The sequence below is a fragment of the Panthera onca genome, chromosome B1 (assembly GCF_046562875.1).
Source record: "Panthera onca isolate mPanOnc1 chromosome B1, mPanOnc1 haplotype 2, whole genome shotgun sequence".
Lineage (NCBI taxonomy): Eukaryota > Metazoa > Chordata > Mammalia > Carnivora > Felidae > Panthera > Panthera onca.
In genome coordinates this window covers 111949850-111974791 of record NC_138342.1, presented here as the reverse complement: position 1 = coordinate 111974791, position 24942 = coordinate 111949850, and positions in this window count along the sequence as shown.

Here is a 24942-nt window from a genome sequence, read left to right as displayed (position 1 = left end):
CTACTTGAACATCATCCATTGGGATAAATTTAAAGAAACAGTTCCTCATTGTCCCACCATATGTGGCACAGAACCAGGAAAACTGGCAGACTAGATGTCAGAACAGAGGAGAGGGTCATAGCCTCTAGAATTGTGGGATTTCAAGCTGCTGGACTGAGGAATCATTGGCCTTTCACCTTGTACAATTAGAGACTTACATAAAATAGTAATAAAATATGCTATTACACTTGTTTTTGTCACCTGAGTGTCCATGGTTGGTTAAACAGTGACTGAAGGACAGGTTTTGAAGTGGCCAGTATTGTTTGTCTTAAACACGGAAATTCCGGGAGTTGATGTGAGGCTAACTGCTGGATCCCATGGAGTTGGCAGGAGGCTAACATTTTTTCTGAGAAACCAACATACAGTACTCAGTCTTAAGCGAAATAAACATTATCTCAGAGCAATATTCCAGAAACACGGAGAATAATAATAACACTGAAAAAGAGAATGGAAACAGAAACTATCATTGGGTCCAAAAATGGATTTTGTATAAAAAGGATAATGGTTACAGTGAAAATTTAGTTCAAATAAGTATACAAAAAATAAAGATTCAGGGCTCAATGCCTCAGTGAGTTAAGCATTTGACTCTTGATTTTGGCTCAGGTCATGATCTCACGGTTCTTGAGATTGAGCCCCACATTGGGGGCTGCTTGGGATTCTCTCTCGTGTCTCAGGCCCTCCCCTGCTTGTGTGCTCTCTCTCTTTCAAAATAAATAAATAAACATTTTAAAAATAAAGATTCAATAGGTATTAAGGAGTTATATTGAGGTAAACATGAGAAACATAACAAAAATAAATTGTTATAGAAAAAATAATATATAACATGAATGCTTGTAAAGATGAGCACTGGGTGTTGTATGGAAACCAATTTGCCAATAAATTTCGTATTAAAGAAAAAAAAGAAACTTACTGGTAGTAATAAATACATTTTCAAGGACAGATTCTCTAACATTGTAATGGTGGTGCAGAATTCACTTACAACTCTAGTTTAAAAGTTAAAAAAATTAATATATCAAAAATACCCATAACTAAAATATCATTATTGGATGCATTATATTAAAAGGATATAAATAAACGCTAATAACTTAAAATATGAGGGGGTAAGAAGTAAAGATATAAAGTCTGCATAATATCAAAGTTAGGTTGATGCCAATTTAATATCAAATGTCATGAATATAAGGTATCTTATGTAACGCTCAGGTAACCACAAAGGACAAGCATGTAGCAGACACAAAAAAGAATGTGATTAAAGGCATAAAATTAGAATACAGACCCATGAGTGAATCCAGTTAAGATAAGCTGAGCAAAAGCTACATCAGGAGAACCCCTCCACTGAGGCTGGGCCAAATTGCCAACACACAGAGTTATGAAGTAAAAAATTATATATGTTTTATGCTATTATTCTGAGGATGGTTTACAGTATTCCAAATCTAACTGATATAATACTCAGCCAAATATGGGTAAGATCTGTACAAAGAAAACTATAAAACATTCTTGAGAAAAATGAAAGATTTAAACAAGTTGAGGTACATATGCATATTAAGGTCACATATAAGAAGATGTAAAGTTGTGAATGCGCCACAAATTGATCTACAAATTCAATGTATTTCCAAAAACAACCTTAACCAGAACTTTGAATAGAGAATGAAAAGTGAATTATGTAATATTTAGGGCAACAAAAATGGCTGGGACTCACCAAGAATTCTTGAATGCAAACAAACAATCAGAATTCATGGACTTACTCAGATTCAATCAGTTATCAGGACCACAGTAATTAGGACACATACAGCAATCAGGACAGTGTTACATTGTCATAAAGTAAGACCAATGGCGTAGTACAGCAGAATAAATTATCTAGAATTATAAATACACATAAATAAACACTTGATTTTAGTAAAGTTTACATTTAGGAAAGATCGCTTTTCAATAAATGGTGGTGCCAAGTGGATATTGACATGGAAGAGAAATTATTCATGACCTTACCAAAAGTTACACACAAAAATTAATATCTAATTTTTATAATATCTAAACATTAAAGTTCATCAGTAAAAATTAGAGATTTAAATACAAAAAAAATAAAAAGTACGGCATGTTCTGTAAGAACACCATTTTTAGTATAAAATCAACAACTAGATAAACTATTTGAAATACACATAACTTGCAACATTGTTTATATCCAAACTATATGAATATGTTTGAAAATATACAAATTAGTAAGAAAATGAACGATCATCTGGTTGAAAATGGCAGATGAAACTTGAAGATAATTTCACAAAGAAATGTTCAGATAGTCAAGAAAACACAAATAGTTATAGTACCTTATTATTTGTCGAAAACAATACAAAATAATACAAACACTATATACACATTGGAATGACTAAGAGAAAGATGGTCAATAAGCTGTGTGAGAGACATTCTCAAGCAATGGAACTCTTATACATTGCGTGTGAGTGTGTAAATTTGTACAACCACTTAGAAAAACTGCTAGGATCTACTGAAGCTGAATAAAATATTTCCTGATGACCCAGCAATTCCACTTTAGATGACTCTATCCTTATCTTATATGAAACCATATTTTTTAAGTTTATTTATATTGAGACAGAAAGAGAGAGAGCAGGAGCATGTGGGAGACGGCAGAGAGAGAGATAATGAGAGAGATGATCTCCAGCAGGCTGTATGCTGTCGGTGTGAAGCCCCACATAGGGCTCGAACCCATGAACAGTGAGATCATGACCTGAGCTGAAATCAGGAGGCAGGCTCTCAAAGGACTGACCTACTCAGGTACCCCCAAAACATATATATTTTTCAAAAAGACATGTATAAGAACATTCATTGACGCTTTATTTGTAATAGCAAAAACTTGTAAGCAAAATGAATTGTGGCATATTTATTCAATGAAATAATACATGATGATGAAAATAAATTAGTTTCTGTTACACAAAAGAACGGAGATGAATTTTTTTATATATAATGCTTAGTTTCTACTAAGTATTAGTTTTTACGAACCAATACAAAAGTCATATTAGATATTTAGTATCGTTTCATTAGCAAGTATTTTAGTATAAGGAGAATTAATAGTTATATTTTACCAGAGATAGTTTATAGAATATATTGCCTTTGATTGTTGTTTAAATAGACTTGAGAACCATCTGAATTATGGAAAAGTTAAATTATGGATTTAACTGGTAACTAGAGTTAATTTATTTGAAGTAACTTTTAAACAATATTAAAAGAAACTTTCCTTTTTCCTTCTATTGCCTCAGATTATACAGTATAAATGTTATTAAAACAATACAATACAATAAAAATAAAATAAAATGAAGAAAGGTGGGCTTTCCAGGTTTCAATTTCTTACTCTTGGTTTTATAGCAGCAATACAAATATGTCAAATGTGAAAAGGAAGAAATAAGAGTATTTGTACCAGAATATTGTCAATCTTCTGACCAATAATATTTCCAAGCTCTGAAATGGTTGGTACCATTCACTAATTTTTTTTTTCCACTTCTCTACACTTTGCCTGCATCCACCTTGCTCTAACTCACCTGCAGTAGCTGCTCATATAATCCGAGTACATTCATCTTTTGAACATGATCAGCCTTGTAGAGCTGGGTTACAGCTAACATGACATCAGTGCTGATAGATTGACTGCATTTCACTACTTCACTGGTGTCGGTCATGTGTTGCCTTATGATGTAAAGTCTGGTTCATAGATTACTGATGAGACTACTCAAGAAACTGGATGGATGTCTGTGGCAAGTTCAACTATCAGAGTCATAAAGAGGAGGGACAGCACCATTACTCAGAAGACCTGGATGTTGACACATCAGTGAAAATTATCTGTTCATGTATTTTTCTAAAGTTGGAAAAGTACTTTATTTCAAAGATGGTATTTACCAAATTGTACCAATACATGTTGTACCTGTTCATTTGCATATATATCCTAGTCCCGTGGTGCATAGAGAGCAGATATTTGTTTTAGGTATGATATTACTGTTTTGAAGATCAGTCCATTTATAAGAAAGTTTCTTTTAACTTGTACATTTACAAGACACAGCTGAGCTGAATTCTTTATCAGTGTGCCTTCTAATAGAATTCCACTATTGCCTATTTCCCACTGAGTTTGAAAAGAATAGTCTTTTGTTATGATAAAATGCTCTTGATTCTGTGTAGAAAAGGATGGTACAATTTTATGGCAATGCAATTTATGTTAACAACGTAGATGAGCCTGTAACTGCTCTCCCATTAACATTGTTGTTTTTCTCTGTTCACCATTTTCTAAAAAGTCCACCTTTAAGGTTGGAATATTTCATACTTTTCTCCAAACAAAATGTGTCTTTTTTATAAAAACTCACTTATGTCAGACGAGCTGTTATTCTGGGTAAGGAGATGGGGAGAAAAAAGTCATTTCTATTTTCCCCAAAGGCATTTTATTCATGAGCAAAGTCTAAATGGCAAAATCTTACTTCTTCTACAAGTTTGCTCATGAGGATAAATGTTACTCCACTTACAAGAAATAGCATATGATAGTGAAAGTGCTGACTAATTTAGTCCAATATAAAAATATCCAATTGAAAAGTAGGGTTTTCTTTTTCTTAATGTAAATAATTCAGTCACTATAAAACTAAAAAAATAATTTTTCTGTGCCCGTGATATTTATGTATGTAGCATCAAAAACAAAATGGACTTTAAAAATTTTAATAGATTTAGAAAAAATAAGATATATAGATGTAAAATCAGTATAAATAGAGCCTATATATGTGTGTGTGTGTGTGTGTGTGTGTGTATGTGTGTGTGCATATGTATATGTGTGTGTATGTATATGTGTGTGTGTGTATATGCACATGCATAGTCAGTAAGATTAGAAAGAAGATGGCTTGAATGGTTTTTCAAGTGATAGAATTAACATATAAAGTAATCAGAAGAGGCAACTGAGGAAGAAGGTGATGGAGTGAATGGGAAATATTTAGTGCCCAAGGTGCTTTTAATATGCCCTTCATGTTGACTAAACATTATGTAAGTTTCTTCCCGACTATAGGCTCCTGATCTACCTTTTCTTTCTTTTCTTTTTTTTTTTTTTTAATGTTTATTTATTTTTGAGAGAAAGAGCACAAGCGCCAGAGGGGCAGAGAGAAAGAGGGAGACACAGAATCCAAAGCAGGCTCCAGGCTCCAGACTCCAGGCTCTGAGCTGTCAGCACAGAGCCCCACGTGGGGCTTAAACCCAGGAACCGTGATATCATGACTTGAGCCGAAGTCGGACGCCTAACCGACTGAGCCACCCAGGCTCCCCTAAGTGACTTACCTTTTCTTAGAGCATGTACCTTAGATGACTTGTCATTGCAATTTTTTTCTCTGACCTCCTTTGAAATGTATATAAACCTCTTCTTGCTAGGTATAGGGCCCATGGAATGTCTTTCTTAAGGACCTGAGGCCTTCCTTTTGAAATGTAATCATCAAGAAAGGTAGCACCCTGTTTCTTAGTCCCTGTGGGAGGCACTAGCCTAACTTCCCTGGATGCCGGCTACAAAACACAGATAGCATAATCATAGAGAGCAGCACTTACAAGCACAGAAAAAAAAACTCAAAAGTGTTCATCCCATTGATCAATCTCCACCTCGACAGTATGTCCTCCAGTACTTTTCTGCTAGCTTACCTCCGTACTTAAAACCCTCCTGGCTTTGTGTCAGTGGAGTTGAGTCAAATCTGCAACAACCTTGAATAGTCTCCCTTGCTTATTTAGTTTTGGCTGGTAAACATTTTCTCTGACCTTAGCTATACAGGAGATTCAGAGAGAAGTAGTACTTTTTTTTGTTTTGTTTTGTTTTGTATTCCTTTCTATAGTAGTGAGGGTTTTTTTTTGGGGGGGGGAGGTGTTATTTCATTTAATGAATTTAATCTATTCAGTTAGTGAGAGGGATTGTGGTAGATTAACTGCAAAACTTCCCACAATTATTTATCCCTGTATCAGTGTCCTACCCAATGTGTATTTGCGGCTTCAACTCGTAAGAAGAAAAGTTTAATTCCATACTCTCTGAGTCTGGGCTTGCTTTGTGACATGCTTTTGCCACTGCAATGTGGTGAAAGTACTTTTGCAAGTTCTGAGACTAGGCTTCAAGAGACATCCACATTGTTTTGGGATGATGACACTGCCATGGAAAGTAGCCTGAACTAGCTGGTGAAAGATAAGACACCATTCGGAAGAAAGCTCATTTTCTCCACTCTTGACTTCCCAAAGAGTCTACAGTAGCCATTTCCTAAAGTGAGAATAACCAGCCAAGACAAACAGAGCAACCTACGTAATGCGCAGTTGACCATGGATGCCTGGGTGAAAACATTTGAGACCAAATGACCATTTTAAAAATTAGCATTAAATATAATTTTTTTAACTTGAAATATCTGTCTTAAATTTTGTAAAAATAAGCATGAAATAAATGTGATCTGTTATATGCATGATTTTATCTTTAGAAACTGGTTCACTTAACTATTGTTTTCTATTTAAATACGCTTGTGAGTTTAGATAGAACATTGGAGAGAATATTTGAGTCCTCCTTGTCAGATTATCATCTAAAATTTTTATGTGTTCTCTTGGTTAGGCAATGTTTACATTTTCTTAAATAAGAAATTGGAAATTAAGTGTGTGTATATGTGTACATGTATGTGTGTCCGCACATGCCCATGTGTTTGTAAAATAAGTTGTGGGTCAACTGTGCCAAGAGTTAAAATTATGTTTGCATGATTGTGCCTTTCTTACATGTATCCTGCACCTTTATTGTAGTATATACATATGCTATGTACAGAAAGAAGTATAGATACCTACTTTCCACCCCTGACTCTAGAAATGTTTATTTAGTGCCTAATATGTGTCATGTACAATGTTATTTACTGAGGATACATATGAAGAAGATATGTGTAAGCATTGCCAGTTTTATGGGTGAGATTGGCAATAAGCAAACATGTATGAGAACTTAATGGATGTAATTGTGAGAAATATTATGTGAAGTACACCATGCTGTAAGATTACAGAAACTTGCAGGTCAAGTGACATAGGAAATGGGAACTAGAATCAGGATGTATTGGGCAAAGCTATATATATGTCTTATATATTGCATTATATGATATATCATATCCTATCATATGCTTAATATATTAATTATATAATATATGTTATATTCATGTTTAATATATACAAACATCTGCTCAAATCTAGAATTATGATTATGATGGTGCCAAGGGAGTATTCCTGGAAAAGACCATGAAATGCTGAAGAATTCTGAGTGGGGAGGGGCATTTATTGAACTTAAGGGAAGAATACAATGGGTAGAGAAAAAAGACACAAATCACTGATTTATGCTGGAGAGGTGGGGCAAGCAACATCATGTTGGACTATATATATAATTCAAATGACCAACAGCTTTACCCTTAAGCCACTATTTTTCATGTGGGGAAGTTATATGAGTTTAATATTTGCCAGTTATATGATATAAAGATTATAAGGCTTAACTCTTACCTTTAAAGAGCTAATAGTCTCATAAGGGAGATGCACATATTTCTATTGTATTTATCATTAGTGTTTAATGATGAATATATTTATGCACACATATATAATACTTTTGTTTCTTTTTTTTAAATTTTTTTTAACGTTTATTTATTTTTGAGACAGAGACAGACAGAGCATGAACGGGGGAGGGGCAGAGAGAGGGAGACACAGAATGGAAAGCAGGCTCCAGGCTCTGAGCCATCAGCCCAGAGCCCGACGCCAGGCTCGAACTCACGCAGGGAGAGATCGTGACCTGAGGTGAAGTCAGACCTCAGCGACTGAGCCACCCAGGCGCCCCAAATATTTTTGTTTCTAAATGGAGGTGGACAGCAACAAGTTCACTTTAGAAAATTTACCTTTGATACAGAGAAGATTAATAATCCTATTATCTATATGGATCTGGATGCTAGATCTGATTATTGCTTGCCTGAAAATAAAGATAGAGTAGTTATCACTAGAAGCAAATGATTATGTAGAAGTAGCAGCTCATGTTGGCATTTTACACAGAGATTGGTGATGAATTTGTGACTCCGGCGCACTGCCAAGTATGTAACTACTCTGGAAAATAATTCAATAAGCAAACTGGCACAGTTGGACATGTCTATTTGTGACTATGCCCGTGAAACTGGGACGATGCTATGAAGTCACCAGACACATTTTATTCTCTTCATGGGCATGGAGCTAAACCACATTTTTTTCAGCTTTTCTAACATCTAAAGTCATGAGATTGAATTTTGACCAGAGGAACATGGGTACAAGTGATGGTCCCAGGCTACATGGCTAAGACCTGTCGTGATGTCCTGTGTTCTTGTTTTTTGCTGGCTGAATACAGTGTATCCGGTGGAGAACCCTGAATCTCTACTGGATGTGAAACCCAGCTGGCATGCTTGGGCTGTGATAGGACAGAGAAATAAGCCATTTATTGTGGCATAGCCCTGATATATTAGGGTTTACTTGCTACCACATCATAGCCACGCCTAACCTAACTTTTCTAGGTAGGGCAAGTAGAATGATTTGGTGAAAATGTTATTTTTTGCTTAAGGAACCTATGACCTGAGGGTCATCTGTATCTATATGCTATTTCTCAGAAGTCTCCTGAGAAATTTACATTCGGACACTCACAGATTCAAGATTTGAGAAATATTGGGAGGAATGGAAAAGTTAACAAGAATTTGGTGGATTTGAAAACCAATGAGTTATTAGGTGTGAATTACATATGCTTATGTTTTAGTTTAAATTGCATGCTGCTGGGGCGTCTGGGTGGCTCAGTCGGTTGAGCGTCCGCCTTCAGGCTCAGGTCATCATCTCACGGTCTGTGAGTTTGAGCCTCGCATTGGGCTCTGTGCTGACAGCTCAGAGCCTGGATCCTGCTTCGGATGCTGTGTCTCCCTCTCTCTCTGCCCTTCCCCAGCTCATTCTCTCTCTCTCTCTCTCTCTCTCTCTCTCTCTCTCTCTCTGTCAAAAATAAATAAACACTAAGTTGCATGCTGCTATTTTTTACACTATAGTTAAAATTATGATGTATATTGTCTGCAGTAAGTTTTAATATGAAATCTAAGATTTAGCCAAGTGTTTTACCAGCCCACAAAATTGTCTCCTCAAGCAACTTTTCCTCAGGAGAATTGTGAAATGTTCATTAGTTAATTAGGCATTCTAGATGGCTAAGTAACATAATATTTTCTTTGATTGTTCTGCTTTAATTAACTATATTTGGAAAAATGTTTTTTATTTAATTTAAAATTCAGAATCATTCTACCTATAAATTAATATTGAAGTAGTACAGGAAGCTGGTATTCAATTGAGTTGGAAACATTTTATGTGCAATGTTCAGTGTAGTAAGAGGATTTATTGAAATATTTAATTAAAATGAGAAAAGTATATTGTTTTTACACCTGGCTCCTGGAATGTATAACAGCTGTCCTTTAATGCCCTTGTATTATAACTGGTGTTACCCTGACTGCTTTTAAATATAAAGCATTTATTTTGAATTTATTTATTTTAAATTTAAGAACTGCACTTCATATGAAATAATGATTACTATTAAGAAAATGTTTCATCTATTATTTATTATACACTCATTATAAAGAAAATGTGTGTGTGTGTGTGTGTGTGTGTGTGTATGTGTTATTTAGGAACGCGTATTAAAACATGGTGAAATTGGGGCGCCTGGGTGGCTCAGTCAGTTGAGCATCTGACATTTGCTCAGGTCATGATCTCACAATTTGTGGATTCGAGCCCTGCGTTAGGCTGTGTGCTGACAGCTCAGAGCCTGCAGCCTGTTTCAGATTCTGTTTCTCCCATTCTCTCTGCCGCTCCCCCACCGAGCTCTCTCTCTCTCTCTCTCAAATAAATAAACCTTAAAAATAAAAAATAAAATAAAATAAAATAAAATAAAATAAAATACGGTGAAATCATTGAGAGAGTTGAGAAGTAATAAAATTTTCTTTTAATACTTGTATTCTTGGTGTGGTAAAACATTCAGAGGATGCTGTACATATGCAATAAAGGAGAATTTGCAGAAAATAAATGTTTTTTTCCTATGTTGAAAAATAAATTATGATAATACAAAATAACATTGACAAAAAGGCAATAATTATATCTGACCTTGTTTCTACAATGGCTAGAGATTTATAATAAATGCAAATATCTGAATTATAATATAAACAATTGTAATCAGAGTCAACTCAGTGTCAAACGATTAACACATGATGGTGTGCAGCATGTATTTTCAGGTGTTTAGAGAAATTGTCAAAGGTAAAAAGCCACACTAATCTCTCCTATTATTTTTAGAACTTTATTAGCCAATACTGTTATTTAATTATTTCTTAGATACACAGCTTGCCTTCTCATCAAGCCAGTATGCCCAGCACAGTAGTATGAGTTACTACATTCCTTTTAAGAACAGCATATTTGTCAAGGGCTTACAGAAACATACAAAGATTCTGCCCTCGGAACTGGTTTAACAAATCAGAATATTTGGGCTAGAGTAGTATCAACTGAGATGCATTCCCATTACACTTTTAAAGTGAACTGAAAATATCAACATTTAACTAAAGTTAGTTTCAACAACTTCATCTAAGAAGGACCAGCCGCTGGGGCGCCTGGATGGCGCAGTCGGTTGAGCGTCCGACTTCAGCCAGGTCACGATCTTGCGGTCCGTGAGTTCGAGCCCCGCGTCGGGCTCTGGGCTGATGGCTCGGAGCCTGGAGCCTGTTTCCGATTCTGTGTCTCCCTCTCTCTCTGCCCCTCCCCCGTTCATGCTCTGTCTCTCTCTGTCCCAAAAATAAATAAAAAAAAAAAACATTGAAAAAAAAAATTTTTAAAAAAAAGAAGGACCAGCCGCTATAATTACCATCAATGGTCCAGAGGGGATATATAACAAAGCACTGTATTACACATAACATTATATCCTGGTCGAGACAGTAATAATGGTTATGTTACAGCTGTTTAAAATAATGTGCAACATTGTCCCCTGCTTTCCTGTGACTTCACTATTAGTTATAAGAACTAATCTAAACTGCAAAACAAACAAAATTGTATTGGATTTTAAAAGAGGGTTTCTTTTCTCCCTGTTATTTCACCTTAGGTAACTCTTATAACAATATCACTCTTGAAACCCAGGTAGTTGATTTCTTTTCAATTTATGTTTCTAAAGTTGGGAAGAATAGTAGAAAAGCACTCATGCTGTTCGTTTTCTTTCTTTTTTAATGAATCTGATTTTTTTAAGGGAAGGTAATAAAATCTCCAGAGTGTCAAATGGAATTTGACAGTGGTTTCTTTCATTTTGCTCATCAATTGGAAAAACCACAATGTACTAGATTGGAAACGTTTTCCCTAAAAACGGGATACAACATAGCAACCGATTTAAATTTTAGATACGTGAAACAGGCAATGAAACAAAAAGTCCGGAAATTCAAAACTCCTCCTTTAGAATGTAATGGTCTGCCAAGCTGCCATGCAATCAATATGCCAATTGCTGAGTGCAATTGAAGGCAGTTTAAGCTAAAGATAAATAGCACCTTCTAATAATCCTTGTTTTCTGAGGATAATCCATAAGAAACATTCTGTATCTTAGAGCTCATATATTATATAGCATAAAGAAGAATTAACACTCTAAATTAATAATTTAGTGCTTTCTGTCCTAAAATACATAACTGAATTATTATTAAATTTTTACATTTGAAATGATTTAATTACATCTTATGTGGGGAAGGGTTGTCGGGGTGCCTAGGTGGCCCAGTAGGTTAAGTTTCAGACTTTGGCTCAGGTCATGATCTCACAGCTGTTGGGTTCAAGCCTTTCATCGTTCTGTATTGACAGCTCAGAGCCTGGAGCCTGCCGTCAGATTCTGTGTCTCCCTCCCTCTCTCTGCCCCTCCTCCGCTCATGCTCTGTCTCTGTCTCTGTCTCTGACTCTGTCTCTCTGTCTCTCTCTCAAAGATATATGTTAAAATAAATAAATAAATAAATAAAGTGGGGAGGGGTTGTCAAACAGTACTTATCATTTGGTCCAATTTAAATTTAACAAAAGAAAGACAGTAGTGTAATTGTAGGGTAAAGATCTATGAGGTTTCAGTTATTTTATTTTTACTTTTTTTTTATGTTTATTTAGTTCTGACACAGAGAGAGACAGAGCATGAGTTGGGGAGGCGCAGAGAGAGAGGGAGACACAGAACTCGAAGCAGGCTCCAGGCTCTGAGCTGTCAGCACAGAGCCCGAGGCGGGGCTCGAACTCACAAGCTGTGAAATCATGACCTGAGCCGAAGTCGGTCGCTCAACCGACTGAGCCACCCAGGTGCCCCGATATTTCATTTATGAATAGTGGACATGTCCATCATGGGAAGGGAGTTTGGTGATATATGGCTATCAATTTCCAATTTTATTTTTATGCTAATTGAAGATAAGTATATGTTTTTGTATGTTAATTAACTTATTACAATTAAAGAATGATAGTCCTGAGATAGTCTTACATTATTGTTGGCTTGGTTTGTCCTTATCTTAAAAAATGTTAGAAATACATTTCTAATGCTTATAAAGATATATAGTTAATATTACTGTGGTTACTGTTGCGGTAGGCAGCCTCTAAAATGGCCCCTCCCCATGATCTCATCTCCTGATATTCACATCCTTGTGTAATTCCTTCTTGAATGTGGGTTGAGCTGAGTAATTCATTTCTAACAAACAAGTTACAGCTGATGTGCTGGAATCACTCTTACACAATTAGGTTATGAAAGACCATAGTTTCAGCTTAGTTGTGTTTTCACTCTCTTTGATGTGGTCTCCCTTGCTCTTTCTTGGACTACTCACGTTGGGGGAAGCTGGGTACCATGTCATGAAGTGGCCCTGGTCAGATACCCACATGACTAAACTTAGCTTGCCAATAGGCAAGTGAGTTCAGAAGGAGATATTCCCTGAGTTAAGCCTTGAGATGATTACTGCCCTCGCTGCCAGCTGAGCCTGAAACACTGCTAAGCCATGCCTAGCTTCCTGACCCATAGAAAGTGTGAGATGAAATATTTATTGTTTCAGTTGCTGAATTTTAGGGTTATTGGTATGCCACAATAGCTAACTAATTCAATTGCCTATACCCTAACTGAAAGAAATGTTAAATATCAGTTGAAGATAACAAAAATAGAGATGCATTTTTTTTCTTGATCCAAGTTTATAGATCTCTGAACACGTCCCTTTGGATTCCCGATTAAGAATTCCTATTTTAGGCCCACTCATGAGGAATGAAATAATTTCACCCATTGAAACCACTGAAATACACCTAATATAACTATCTTTAAGTACTTTAGCTTCTAAAAAATAAGCAATTTACACAGTATCAGAAGATAATTTACATGGATTTGATGATGTTGCATCCTACTTTACCATTCTCTTAATAAGGTGAATGTCTTTGTAAAAGAACTTTTTTTAATGAAAAATACTCCCTATTGATATAGCAAATGCCACTTAAGTGAGTTACCAACAATGACCAAAATTTTTGAGAAGATGCATATATAAGTTAGGGATATGATAATGACTTGTAACTTTTTTGAAGTCATGGATGTTGTGATTTGATTACACACAACTGAAACAACTGGTAGCTATCAGCTTAAAGATACAAGTCAAGCAAAGAATCTGGGAAGCAGTTATATTTCAGAAAAAAAATATATATATATAATTAAAGATTTGATCGTTTTAAAAATATTTTAGTTAAGCCCAAATTTGGTAGCTTCCTAAGCTGAAGCAAAATGAGAGGAGGCCATGATATTAGTTCTCATTCCTTTCATGATAATAATGAGAACAGAAATTTATCAAACAATGCTGCAAATGTTGAAATCAATAAAGAAACTTTAAAATTATTTAGATTAATAGAGAGCAAATCTTGAAGACCTATTTGTAGTAACTTAAAAGTCAATTTGAATTCATGGAAAATAAATCAAATAGTTTGGCAAATCATAACCAAAATAATAATAAGCAAAATATCTCAATTTCTTACTTTTTCAAGGACTAGTTGACATGATCTAAAAAAGAAAAACACATAAATTACATACAATTTACACAAAGATTAGTACTTAATTTTGTATCTCCACTCATCCCTGCCCAGTGGTATCCCAGGAAAACATAAAGTTTAGTCAATTTGCTCATATAATATGACCAAAACTTATTTTATACACTGGTAGTTATGTGAGAAAAGATTGCTATTAAAAACAATACCTTGCACATTTTTTTTTCAAAAACATGTTCTATTTAAGAAAATCCTGAGGATCTCAGTAAAAATTCCTGTAACTATGATACAGATAGTATACACCATGAGAGACAAATCCAATATTTGCTCTTGTTGAATAAACGCATGACTACAGAGGGGGAAATTGTGTTTTTTTTCTCAATCTTGTTTTAATTTTTTTGTTGACGTTTATTTATTTTTGAGACAGAGAGATACAGAGAATGAACAGGGGAGGGGCAGAGAGAGAGAGAGACACAGAATCTGAAACAGGCTCCAGGCTCTGAGCTGTCAGCACAGAGCCCGACACGGGGCTTGAATTCACGGACCGTGAGATCGTGACCTGAGCCGAAGTCGGACGCTTAACCGACCAAGCCACCCAGGCACCCCCTCACTCTTGTTTTAAAGCATATTCTGGAAAATGATCCTTAAAAGAAATCCTATTTTGTGTGTGGATTCTAGCATCTTTTCTGGAAATGATAGTCCATTCAAGATTCAGTAATAGAATCAATATATTAGGCACAAAAGTTAAAACGTGTTAGAGGCAGTTCATTGTCATTCTCAAAGTAAATTTATGCATCAGATATAATGTAATAGTAAAAAAATGAACAATTAAGAAATACCATAAGATTTTTAGATATGAGGCTTCTTTTTCCAAAATATTTTCATTTCAAATCTAAAATTTTATCATTTAAAATGTTATCGAATGAATGGTTCTAAAGAAAGATTGATTAGATGTAAAACTTATGGATGCGCTTTTTTAAAATCTTTAATGCTTATTTATTTTTGGAAAGAGAGACAGAGCATGATCAGGGAAGGAGCAGAGAGAGAGGGAGTCACAAAATCTGAAGTAGGCTCCAGGCTTTGAGCTGTCAGCACAAAGCCCCAGGCGAGTCTGGAACCCTTGAACTGTGAGATCATGACCTGAGCCAAAGTGGGTCGCTTAACCACTTAACCGACTGAGCCACCCAGGCGCCCCAAGGATGCTTTTGGAAGCAAATAAGAAACATAACATTATTAGTTATAAAATATTTGTTGAGATATTGCCTATGTTATATATGGGTTATTTTTATGAACTTTTTGGTTAATGAGAGGCAAAAACAACCAAACAAACAAAAAACTTTGTAGATTTATTTATACTTACCATTTCCTGACACCATACTAAATTTAAAGTGCCATTATTTAATGTATATGAAGTTTTCACTGTCGCAAATTATTTGAACTGATAAAAGTATATGGACTATGACTAATACAATTGCTTAATTTCATTATTGAAAGAGATAAATTGCATGCACAATGTGGTGTGTAAAATGTCAGCCTGGTAGCAATTATGATTTTGTTTACTGTGACAACAGAAGCAAATATTCAGTTACAATGGAAAAATAAATGTAATATCATAATTCAAGATATATAACACATTTGACAATTTCAGCTAATTAAAAATAAGTACAGCATATACTCAGAAATATGTTTACACTGTCATTATCTATTTTTCATTTCTAAGCTATTTACATTTATTTACACATAGACACAGAGACAGGGTCCAACATATATTTAAATTAATTATTTCCTAAACATTGTTAAAACGTGCACATAGACTATCTTGGAAAAGATATTTGGACGATCTCAATGAAACTGACTCTAAACTGAAAAAAGTGAAAAAGAATAAAAGATAAAAATAATTAGCAGGTGATGAGGTTTCTGCACACACAAAAGAACATGTTATTATAAACTATACACCTGATACTTTAGAACTATGATTTTAGATATCATCTTCTGAAAAAATTTTTATGTGATAAAGAGTGAGAATACTTCTTTTTTTTTTCTGGGGTATCTAAACTATTTTTTATATTAAACCAGAGGGAGGAATATTCTTCCTGTGAGTGTTTATCAAAAAGAAAATTTAAAAAAAAATTTAATGTTTTTATTTATTTTTGACACAGAGAGAGACAGAGCATGAGCAGCAGAGAGGCAGAGAGAGGGGGAGACAGAATCTGAAGCGGGCTCCAGGCTCTGAGCTGTCAGCACAGAGCCTGACGCGGGGCTCAAACTCATGGAGTGTGAGATCATGACCTGAGCTGAAGTCGGACGCTCACCCAACTGAGCCACCCAGACGCCCCCCCCCCAAAAAATTTTTATATTGCAGTGACTTATGCATTTAATCACATTCTTATGGTAAATAATTTTCAGGGGGTATTTCTTATAATATTTCTTAATGTGAGCCAATGGCACAGTGCCAAAGTATGGTTCAGGTCAAACGATTCTACATAACATCAATACATGCTGACCATGGAACTTGCTGTGGGATTTGCTTAGGTCAGAGATAAATTAAGCATGTCCAGAACAATGAATGGAATGAATATTCTTCCATTAGAGTTCTGTAAATATTACTTTTCTAATTAAAATTTTATAAAATGGTCATCATGAAATTCCTGTTGCATACCTACAATGTACCTAGAAAGCATTCCAGGGTAGATAGTAAATATGAAACACAAGTCCCTGCTTCCAAGAAGCTTATATTAAAATGAAACTGTGAATGGGACAAAGAACCAAACAGATGGATCAATAAGAAAGGGTTCGAGCCCCGCGTCGGGCTCTGTGCTGACCACTCAGAGCCTGGACCCTGTTTCAGATTCTATGCCTCCCTCTTCCTCTGACCTTCCCCTGTTCATTCTCTCTCTCTCTGTCTCAAAAATAGATAAATGTTAAAAAAAATAATAATAAAATTAAAAAAAAATAAAATTAAAAAAGAAAATATATGATGTCAAACGAAATAGTAAAATGAAAAATAAAATCAAAGAGATTACAAAAGGATTCAAGAGAAAGTGATATTGAAGTCAGGAAAAGGAGATCCATTATGTGTATAATAGAAGTAGCTGTCAAACAAAACTAAACTCATACTACAGAAAATATTTAAAATTATACTTTAAAATACATTTATTTAATAAATATTTGAATATACATGGGCTCTTGGGTGGCTCAGTTGGCTAAGTATCTGACTTCAACTCAGATCATGACCTCATGGTTAGTGGGTTCAAGCCTCGTGTCAGTCTCTGTGTGACAGCTCAGAGCCTAGAGCCTGCTTTGGATTCTGTGTCTTCCTCTGTCTCTGTGCCTCTCCTGCTCGTGCTTTCCCTATCTCTCTCTCAAAAATTAAATAAATAAAGAAACAAATAAACAAACGTGAATATACATGGTGAAGGAGCACATCAACCTGTCAATTGCAGAAAATAGAGAGGAAGAGCTCTTCTAGTTAAAAAGAGACAACAGATCTAATGAGCAAATATAATGTGTAGATTTTGGATCTTAATGATGAGAAAAGAATAAAGCTTAAAAAGGCATCTTTAATAGAGTGGGAGAAATTTGAATATAAGCTAGCTATAGAAAAATCTACATTTTTATTACTAATTTTATTAAGTATGGCAATATCATTGTGGCTTTTAGAAAATCCATGGCATCTTTTAGAAATATATACTAGACTGCACAGATACTTGATGACATAATATCTGAGATTATATTACAAATTTAGCTTAAAATATGAAAAAAATTATTAAGAATATATATGGTAAATATCTTAGAAATACTTAATACTAAATTTCAGTGTACTAATCTCTCTAATTGTTACAACTGATGAACCAATATTGATGCACCATAGTCACCCCAAAATCAAATAGCTTACATTAGGATTCACTCTTGGTGCTGTGCACTTTATAGGTTTGGACAAATATATAATATGAATTTACTATTATAGTATTGTGCAGATTTTCACTGTCCTAAAAATCCTGCATTTTGCCTATTCATCCCTCTCTCCCCCAAATATATATATATATATATATATATATATATATATATATGTATATAGAATATGTATATTTTAAAAAAAAAAAAAACTAGGAACAGTAACCCTCATGAACATAGACATAGAATACTTTGACAAAATTTTAGCAATTTTTTTCAAGATAATGTGAAAAATTATCTTACATCCCTACCAAACAGGGTTTTTTGAAGCAATAGAAGATTGTTTTAACATTTAAAAAAGCAATCAACAAAATTGACCATGTCGAGAGGAATATTACAAAGCAAAATGACCATTTCAATAGATGAAGGAAATTATTCAACATAATTGGCTAATATACGAAGGTCAACATACAAAAATCTATTAGGAATAGGAAAATAAAAATAAATAAAATAATTCCATTTCTAAGAGCATACACAAAAATCCTTCAGAATAAATTTAGCAGAAGTCTATAGTATCTCTGTACTGAAAATGACAAACAGTGATGAGGAAAATTAACAAAACCAGAATAACTGAAGCAATGTACCCGTACTACAGATCAGAAGAGCCCTAACTGTTAATATAGGAATTCTCCACAAATCTGTCCACAGTTTAAAAGCAATCCAATTCAAAATCCTATCCTATGAGTTTTTGCTTCCAGCCATAATAGAATAACAGGGACCAGATTTGCCTTCATACTTGATAAAAAAAAAAGACAAAATATGTGAAGCAACATTTTTATAACACTGGACATAAGACAACAAAGGACAGTGATCCTGAGGGACAGGAAGCAAGGTACATGCGCCCTATCATTGTTTTGGCTTACTTTCCCTTATTCTTGTGAGGGTTTCCAGACCATGGGCCAGGGAGGGGGAACCCAGTGCAGTAGAGGCTGAGCTGAAAATACAGAGACCAAAGCAGCTATTTGTAAAAGAGAGTACCAGAGAAGAGAGAGACATGCACAGAAAAAGAAAAATAAATCAGAAATATGTAAAGGGTCTCCATTGTCTTCTGCTTAGATTCTCCTCAGCACACGCTGTGAGAAGCTTCTTGACCACAGGAAAAGAACTACCCAAAGGCCAAAGACACATAGCCACACAAAGCTGAGAATAGTGCTTGTTCTCATTTGCCTGACTGGAAAATCTCATGTTCATCGGGCATAGATTAGAGCATTAGAAGGATCTTCCCTCAATAACGGGAAGTTATTAAGTCCTAGAAAAGTATAAGCAAATAGTTCAGGCAGAAGGAACAGGGAATCAGATGGAAATCTGGATCCACACCAAGAAAGAGCTTTGAGAATCATGACCACATGGATAAATACATACAGCTTTTAAAAATGTGAATCTCGTCATAGTTGAATATTTAAACAGAAATAATAACAGTAGAGTGAGTGATTTTACAATGTATTTCAGTTATCTGGGCTATTTGTACCTGATCCCATATGTACCATTTTCCTTTTTGTTCCGTATGCTCCATTTTCATTTTATGACAGAGCATTACAGGGAACACTCAAGATTGTGATCTAGTAGGTGTGACAATACCCAGCTCACAATGGCTGTTCTGGCTGTCAGATTCCGTGATGTCCCATCATTAGTGTCTCCATCTCAGATTCCATGATGTCATTAGTGTCTCCATCTCTGCCAAAGCTCTGAAGTACCCGAGGAGCTGTTTCCCACTGGTGTACATTTAGCTGTTGTGAGAAGCAGGAGCTAGCCTCAAACTATTGCCGGCATCTCTTTCAGTAAGAATTGCCATAAAATTCATGTGATTTCTGCTGTTTTGTTTTCTGCAATCTAGGCATAAGAAAACATTCCTGCTCCGGACCCAAATAAAAGCTACTAGTTTTTTTTTGTTGTGCTGTTATTTAGTAAAGAGGTTAAGTGTAGACTATACTATCTTCAGACCACAAAGAAGCAATTTTATTTTTTTGTTCCTGATGATGGCAGGTGCACAGTGTAATGATTAGTACTTTGCAAGGTTTGCCCAAGCATTCTCAAATTTAATAGGCCGTTCCCCCAAAATATTCACTGATGTGGTAGGCACCTACAACTTTTTTTTGGTTTTTGTCTCTTCTCTCTGTAGCATATGTGTCTTACCAAGGTCTCCAATTGCCCTGAGGATTTTTAAAATCCAATACATGAACACGTTGGAGTCTTCATAGTGGATTATATATCATGATGTTCTGCTTAAAATCCAAATGTTTTATGTCCTTTCAGAATACATTATGAGAGGAGCTGGGGAACTTAAATGAAAATCGTATGGAAAACTATACATGTATACTGTTATCCAAAACATATGAATAGGAGCTATTTCTGGTCTTAATTTTTTCAGGTTTATTTATTTTGAGAGAGAAAGAGAGAGGGGGAGAGAGCATGAGTGGGGTAGAGGCAGAGGGAGAAGGAGAGAGAGAATACCAAGCAACCCAATGTGGGGCTCAATCTCACAAACTGTGAAATCATGGCCCAAACTGAAATCAAGAGTCAGACACTTAACCTACTGAGCCCCCCAGGTGCCCCTCTGGTCTTCATTTTTGATGGAGACAGGAAACAACACATTTGCCAGTTCACAGTGTAACTGAGTTTATATTAATATAAGAAAGATTTCACATTTGGCAGCAATTTTCTAATATGGCTACACTTGGTAGAGTTTCCAGTAGTTTACTGTCATTCTTGAAAATACATTTGTCTTTCTTTCCTTTTTTTTTTGTAAAGGATCAGATTGATGAAATAAATGGGAATAGAAGGGAGACTCCCTTTTGATCCTTTAAGTTTTTAGGAATGGTAGTGAATGCTACTATCCTTCCCAGAATATGGTATTTTATTTACACTTTTGGCCAGAGTGAGGCAGTTTTTGGGTCTTTTCTTTGGCTTTCCATTATAATAGTATTTAACTCCATAATGTAAGGATTAAATATAGCTTCTGCCAAGTACTAAGTAAATTAATAAGTATTCTGTGTTTTGGTAATGGTAATATGATTATTGGATCCAGCGGAAAACTCTGTGAGCCATACGTGACTTAATGATCTTTTTTTTTTTTTTTTACATTGTCTGTATATACTCCTAAAAGCAGAGCCATCAGGATGCTTCCAGCCTGAGGTATTAATGTGTGCTCAGACTCTGTATCTAGAGGTCTTCAACCTGTTGAGATATTTTATTGTCTCATGTTACCTGAGTTAACAATGTTGATACCTAAAAGGAAATATGTGGTGAGTCATTACTGCACGTATTTACCAAAGAGGTCCAGCATTTTTACTTATGGAGACCCATCTTATCCTTGAGACCATGGAGTCCAAATGTGAAAACTGGCTTATGTACTGTAGCTAGTGAAGAAGGCCTTTGATGGGATTATCAATAGACAGACACTGTTGATGAAAGGATCTCTGAGTTTGAGGATATCCTAACAGAAATTGCCAAAACATGTAAGAAAACAAAGATAAAAAAAAAATAAAATTTTCAAGGACTGAATGACAACCATAAAATATGTAACATACACATACAATACTATTTACATTAGCACCCTCAAAATGAAACACTTAGGTATAGCTATAACAAATATATACAAGATCTATAAGAAGCAACCCACAAAAACTGTGATGACTAAAAACAAAGAACTTAATAGATGTGGAGATACTCCATGTTCACAAATAGGAAGACTTAATATTGTCAAGATATCAGTTCTTCCCAACTTGATCTATAGATTCAATGTAATCCTAATCAAAATCCCAGCAAATTGGGGCACTTGGGTGGCTCAGTTACTTGAACGTCTGACTCTTGGTTTCAGCTCAGGTCATGATCTTGCCATTGTGTGAGTTCAAGCCCTAGCTAGGTCTCTGTGTTTGCAGCATGGAGACTTCTTGGGATTCTCTGTCTCTTCTCTCTCTGCCCCTCCCCAACTTGTGCTGTCTCTATCTCTCTTAAAATGAAAAAATAAACAACAACAACAACAACAACAACAACAACAACAACAATGACAACAACAAATCCCAGCAAGTTGTTTTGTGGATATCAACAGATTCTAAGTCTAAATATACAGGCAAAAACCCAGAATAGTCAATACAATATTGAAGGAGAAGAACAAAGTTGGAGGATTGACACTATCCAACTTTAAGATTTACTATAAAGTGACAGTAATCAAGACAGTGTAGTATTATTGATGAAAGAGTAGACAATAGATCAGTGCAACAGAATAGAGAGCCCAGAAATAAGTCCATGCATACATGGCCAATTTAATTATGACAAAAGAGCCAAGAATACACAATGGTGAAAGGAGGGTCTCTTCAATAAATGGTGTTGGGGGCACCTGGGTAGCTCAGCTGGTTAAGCGCTCAACTCTTGATTTCAGCTCAGGTCACAATCTTACAGTTTGTGAGTTCAAGCCTGCATCAGGCTCTGTGCTGACAATGGAGCCTGCTTGGGATTCTCTGTTTCCCTCTCTCTTTCTCTGCCCTTCTCCTGGTCATTCTCTCTTTCTCTCTCTTTGAAATAAGTAAACAGACTTAAAAAAAATAAATGGTGTTGGGAAAACTGGGCTGTCATATTCAAAAGAATGTACTACTATCTTACATCATTCCCCAAAATCAAAATGGATTAAAAACTTGAATGTAAGACCTGAAACAGAAATATACCTAGAAGAAAACATAAGGGTTACTAAGCTCATTGATATTAGTCTTGGAAATGAGTTTTTACATTTGACATCAAAAGCAAAAATAAACAAGTGGGATTATGTCAAACTAAAAAAACTTGTGTTTAGCAAAGGAAACTGTGAACAAAATGAAAAAGCAAAGTATGAAATGGCAGAAACTATTTGCAAACTACATATCTAAAAAGGAGTTAATATCCAAAATGCATAAGAAATGCATTCAACTCAATAACGGAATAATTAATATCCTAATTTAAAAAAATAGGCAGACAATTTGAATAGACAATTTTCCAGAAAAGAAATTAAATGGCCAAAAAGTATGAGAAATTAATTATATTCCTATAAGTAACAAGCCAAAGGTAAAAATACTTGGAAATTACTTGCAATGAGAAAATCCAAATCCATGAACACGTTTTGATCATTTGTGTGTGTGTGTGTGTGTGTGTGTGTGTGTGTGTGTGTGACAGTCCAATGCTAAAAAGTGGAAATATGAGAAAACATTGAGTAGGAAAGTCAATTATATACAAATTCAGTAATTACAAAATTAATTGCTGATTCTCATAGTTGTGATTCATTCAAAGACAGTATCAGAGAGGTTAAGTGAAAGTTCCAGATCTCTGAACTAGTAAGGATTGCCATCGAAAGTAATCGTAATGGGCTTAGCCTTGAACCAGAAGAACATATGTCGCATACTTTAAGTCAAAGAAGAAATAAGGGAGCAGGCGATAGAAAAGTTCCACAGACTAGGAAATTTGAATAAGTTAAGAGAGAACAAAGAACTGAGGTGTTTATAATTCAGAATTGGTGTTTTGAAAGTGGTCTACTAAAGTTAAAAGTTGTTATTTTTATACTAACATTTTATAAATATATGTCTTATCTTCACACATATGTCTTATTTTTTATTTTTTATTTATTCATTTATTTAAAGAAATTTAATGTTTTTATTCATTTTTGGAAGAGAGAGAGAGACAGGGTGTGAGAGAAGTAGGGACAGAGAGAGGGGGGAGACACAGAATCTGAAACAGGATCCAGGCTTAGAGCCGTCAGCACAGAGCCGGACAGAGGGCTCCAGCTCACAAACCATGAGATCATGACCTGAGCTAAAGTCAGACGCTTAACCGACTGAGCCACCCAGGCACCCCATATTTTTAAAATATTTATTTATTTATTTATTTATTTATTTATTTATTTATTTTTGAGAGAGCACACATGAGTGGGTGAGGGTCAGTGAAAGAGGGAGAGAGAGAGAATCCCAAGCAGGCTCCATGTTGCTAGCAGAGTCCGATGTGCAGATCAATCCCATGAATCCTGAGATCATGACCTGAGACAAAATCAAGAGTCAAATCTTCAACCAACCAAGTGACCCAGGCACCCCAAACATATATTTTATTATCTTTTTTTTTTTAATAAGAACTAGTGTTTTTTGGTTATTCAGCTAATTAACTACCTAGCTAGTATGCCTAGTGAAGTTGCTAAGAATCTGGTCTTTCTGACTCTAATGTGCATTGGATATTATTGCTGTAGTTTTTTTTACTTTGTTTCTTCATGTTCAATATTTTAGGCTTGATTTGCATTCTGAAGCATTCAAAATATTATATTCTATTAGGTACTTTTACTATAGAAATTAATATTTATCTACCCACCCCCTGTCTTTCTTCTCTTGTTGGTAATTAACATATGCATGCCTAATGTTAATTAGTATGCATATCCATATTTCTAAAGTTGAAATACATACTTTCATAAACACCTTATACAGTCACATTTTTCATTACCACTCTGGATATTATCACTTCAGGTTTTATATAAATGGTTTGTTACAGTACATTGTCTTATTTCTCCATTACAATTATTTCCAGGCTTCTACTGTAAATGATATTTCACTTATACATATCTCAGATTACTGTTTGCTTTTGAACATTTGCAGTTTAAAAGACAGAGAAGGAGAGGGTGCCTGGGTGGCTCAGTAGGTTGAGTGTCCAACTTTGGCCTAGGTCATGATCTTATCCTCCTGGAGTTTGAGCCCCAAGTCAGGCTCTGTGCTGACAGCTCAGAGCCTGGAGCCTGTTTTGGATTCTGTGTCTCCCTCTCTCTCAGCCCCTTCCCCGCTTGTGCTCTGCCTCTCTCCATCTCTCAAAAATAAATAAACGTTAAAAGACAGAGAAGGAATATAAATCACAAATACTTAAGGAAGGCATCACTTCAAGAAAATGTTACAAGAAAAATGGAGAAAACAAAGCATTTCTTGC